We start from the raw sequence: 4,373 nt of genomic DNA on the forward strand, positions 1-4,373 counted from the left end.
TTCCTGTAGTGCGCCGTGGTGCGTTCAATCGAGTCAAGCTGTGTCGGAAAAATATTATTTGTTTATCTTTAGGGTAATAATAATGTTATGCTCAATCAAATATACAAAAAGAGTGCAGCGTTTTCAGAGAGATCTGATTCGCAGCACTTTGAAACCACGTTATGTGTGCTCCAATTGCAGCAGCATACAAGCAAAAGAAATCAGGCAAATTCAGGCACAACAACAGTTACAAAACCAACCAAGAGGGCTATGCTAGTTCCAAACGACTAGAGGAATGACACATTGTACCAGTTATTTATTGTCCAACCAGCAATGACACCAGCTGCCTTCAAAGCACTTTTTGGGTGGTGGGCAACTTGCTATCTCTTTGTCAAGGACTCTGTAACATTTGCAGTAGATCTGATCACATTATGTCAGAAGACATCCTGCCTCTAGGTGGGTGATTGTGACAGATCTGATGTCCCACTTTGTGGCACACATCTCTCTAATCGGATCTTTTGAAATGTTCAACATGCTGAAGCAATTTTAAGGACATGTCTTTAACCTCTTTAGGGAATTTCAAAGGGATTTAAGGCAATAATTTGTAGAAAGTTTTACTTTTGCCTTGACAACTTTGAGACGATAATTGCAACTATGCATTCAAGATTTTAAAAAACACTAACACAAAGCTTTGGGGGTGTCGTGAGGACGACGCAAAGACGTCAGCCACGGTGAGCGGATTATCCATTACTTTTTTTCCTAATTCACATGTAAGAACATTTGACCAATATCATAAAAATATCTTTACCAACTTACATAATGTCCTTGTTCTAGTACTTCTATCACACTGCGCCACATTTTAAAATCTGAGATGTTTGGACGAAAAGAAAAGTATTGTTTACAAAGCCCTGCAATTTGGTGTGACACATTTGTTATGTTTGGAAACTTTTTCACGTCATTTAAAATTTAAAACAAAGTTTTGTGGGTTGGAACAGAGTTTGTCAGCACAGCATGTGTCATATTGATGAACCTGCCAAAGGGTCAGGCTTGAGGAGGTTAAGAATTGTATTCCGGTTAGCCCAACATCTGATACAAATAGCACTGGGTTTGAATGAATGTTGTTGATATTCGGCAGTTGTTCAATGAGAATACAGAAGGAGAATTCCGAACATCCAAACAGCTGAGCAGGTCATCTTCGCCTGGTGGAGAAATGCATCACCCTAGGTCAGACCAGGAGGCCTCAATACCTGTTGAGTCTGCTTCAAACAGAACATTATATCATTTCTGTCTGACCACCACTGAATCTCTTGGATCATTTGTTGGTCAGGCTGCAGTTGGGAAGCACAATGTTCCTTTATAAAAATAAAAAACATGGGTTGTGGTGTACTGCTTTCAGACATGCCTATTTGACCATCAGACATAAGGTCTGCAACTCTGCCAGATGTTTTGTAACTCTAAGCTAAATTCATATTAAGGTTGAAGGGATATTTGCCTTTTGAACTTTTTTATTTCTAAAATATAATTTAAAGGTTTTTAACATTTTAAATCCTATGCAAAATCTGTTATGTATTTTAAATCAGGGTGAATTACTCAAATGCCAGAAAACACCTCAGGCAATTAATGAATTTACATACTTTGAAGCCAGATTTATTCTCAAAGCATCTCACATCTCACAATGGTTAAAGCTGATCATGAGTCCTCATGCCACATTTGCCAACAGACAGATATCATGGAGCACCATACTGCTGATGTATGTTTAATTTTGCAGACAATTGGTAGAGTTAACATGCTAAATGTGCATTTCTTTTCACTCATAAGGTCCAATCCTCAAGCCAAATCACAACAGACTGCAGGAACTTTATGAAAGATTCAAGAATAATAGTTTTACTTCAATCTAAGCGTGGTTGCACATTAAAAGCCTTTAAACATGCCAGTAAATGTAAATATAAGGAAGCTGCAATAAGCTATGCACAGTACAGTAAAACTTTCACAATGGCTACAGGGCAAAAGGGTTGGTTGTTAGTTGTTACCCTTTTCATGCATACGTCAAGGTCAAATACGCTCATTAATATAATCATGAACGTAGATGTCCAGCAGCAAAATACAAGCTGTTACTTCCAGAATTAGTAATGCAAGGTCAAGGATGATGTTAGACTTTATCAGATACTTAGGCAAACATGTGTTTAAGAGTCATTACATTGCATGCGGGATGCAACGTGCTATATATAATACCTCTTATTTGAGGCAAAAAAAAGTGATACGATGGATTGATTCAAGCTTGGAACACTCATTGTTTTAAATATCGCAATGAAAAAGAGGGGGAAATAATTAAATCAATCTTCTAAAATGAAGTGAGCCACCTAAACGAGGCAGAGGTGTAGAAAACATCCGTACCGTTTGAATGAATGCTCATATTGTATTATTAAGGCAATCCCTTTCTCTGTTATTCCACAGTCATCCCTGAAATAAAACCCAAGTGATCCCACTGGCTCTGTCACTGTTTGACATGCTTGCTGTACCCGTCTTCCGCTCCGCTGAAAGCGTTGTGTAAATCAGCGTGGGCACGTAGGAGCCCCCCGACAATCCCCCATCGGTAGGAGTGAAGTCATAGGACTGAGTTGAGAACTGAAACAGGCACAGACATATTTTTGCATATAACGTATGGCTGATACAGCATTTGTTTGGAATTAAGATGAATTACGAGGAGCTTCGCCATGCGCAGGTATGTCTCATTAAATAGTGGCCTTACTGCACGAAATCTCGACTAGAGAATCTAAGAATAAATTGAAATCCTTTTGATAATATGGGTCTTGAGCGAGATAAATGCTCCGGATGCCCTCATGTTGTGCTCCGAGGCGATGGACAACATCGTGCATGATACTCAATCTTAGTCAGCTCTTCTTCTAAACAGACTGCTTTAGCAGTTATTTGATTTGTTTATCCCGTCCTGACACAGCCTGGGTTATGCCCCCAGCTGAATACTTATCTGTTTTCCGTGCCTGGCAAACACCAACCAGACTAAAGTTTGTTTGTCAGGTCTAATACAGCTCATGGAAACATTGCATCCTTGCTTCCAAGTGTCCTTGGTGCTATATCTAAGAGCTGCCACCGCTCCTTTCCTCCCTTTACGCCAGCCCTCCCTTCCTTGTGCCAACACATCAAGTCAACCCTAATAGGGCCGGGTAATTAGAGTCGTTGCGTAGAGCCTGTCTGCACACCGCTGCCCTAAGCAGGCTGGGGAAGGACTGCCATACACTTGACAGTGTGGAAAAACAATGTAATGTTCAGTATATGGATCAAATTAGGCTGGCTGTGGTAAACACAATTCGCTTTACAACAATACTGACACTAATTAGGCGACCAATGTATCATTTCAGAGTTCAAGTTTTAGTTGCTACATCAAATACTTGAAATACTTTGAGAGCGTACTTGGTGTTTCTGGAATACAAGTTTCAGAACAAAATATCTTGCTACGTAAAGGCCAAACACATAAGCTTCAGGGAATTAAATGTATGAATCTACAGTCATTTCTATAAACGTCCTGCAGCAACAACACTCTACACTTTACACTCAACTACTGTTTCTAGATTTGCTGTGCTTTGTGTTCAGTTGAAAAAAAAATCTGATTTGAGCCATATGTCTTTCTGTTCAATTTACATCCTCAATAACCCTTTTGTCGCAGATGGTCACAGAACATGCGTAGTTTTTGCAAAGCATCGCTCCATTGCATGACCGCTACCTTGCACAACAACTTCCTTCTACGTTTGGCAACTCAGCAGCCCCTTATTATTTACAGCGAAATTCTTTACTCGATTGCATCAAGGGGTGGCTTATTTGGCTTTACCACAATAAAAATAGCTCCTTATGGGATCTGATTAATGATCCTGTTTACAACCAAGTAATTGAAGTGGCAAGCCTTGGCTGATTTGGAATCTCTATTTATGTGAAAAGAATTGTGCGTAGAATTTAGAAAAGTTTATAAAATTATATACCCTTCATTTACTTTTTCAGAATAATGTGCATTGTTCTATTGTTTTTTTTATGTGGAGAATAATGGAGAACATTTTTTACACCCGGTTTGTAACACTGCAAAGATACAAATATTGCAATATCATCCTCGTGTTACCTCCTTCAGAGATAGATATTGATTTAAAATACTTTTATTTTCAATGAAAATAATATATCACTCTTTTTTTTTTCAACCTCAGATCCACAAATAAGAGGATTTGAAATTCAGAAAGTATATGACACAGAATAGGTTTGTTGTTTGGTTAAAATGCTTTTCTACTTGCAGGACACATTCTTTTGTTTGCAGAATAGGTAACCTTTTTTTTAAAATACTCGGTTTATTTGAATGTTGAATTATATCCCCACGTGTTTAGTGAAACAAATGC

This window comes from Gasterosteus aculeatus, chromosome 21 (assembly GCF_964276395.1).
Source record: "Gasterosteus aculeatus chromosome 21, fGasAcu3.hap1.1, whole genome shotgun sequence".
In the NCBI taxonomy this organism is placed as follows: domain Eukaryota; kingdom Metazoa; phylum Chordata; class Actinopteri; order Perciformes; family Gasterosteidae; genus Gasterosteus; species Gasterosteus aculeatus.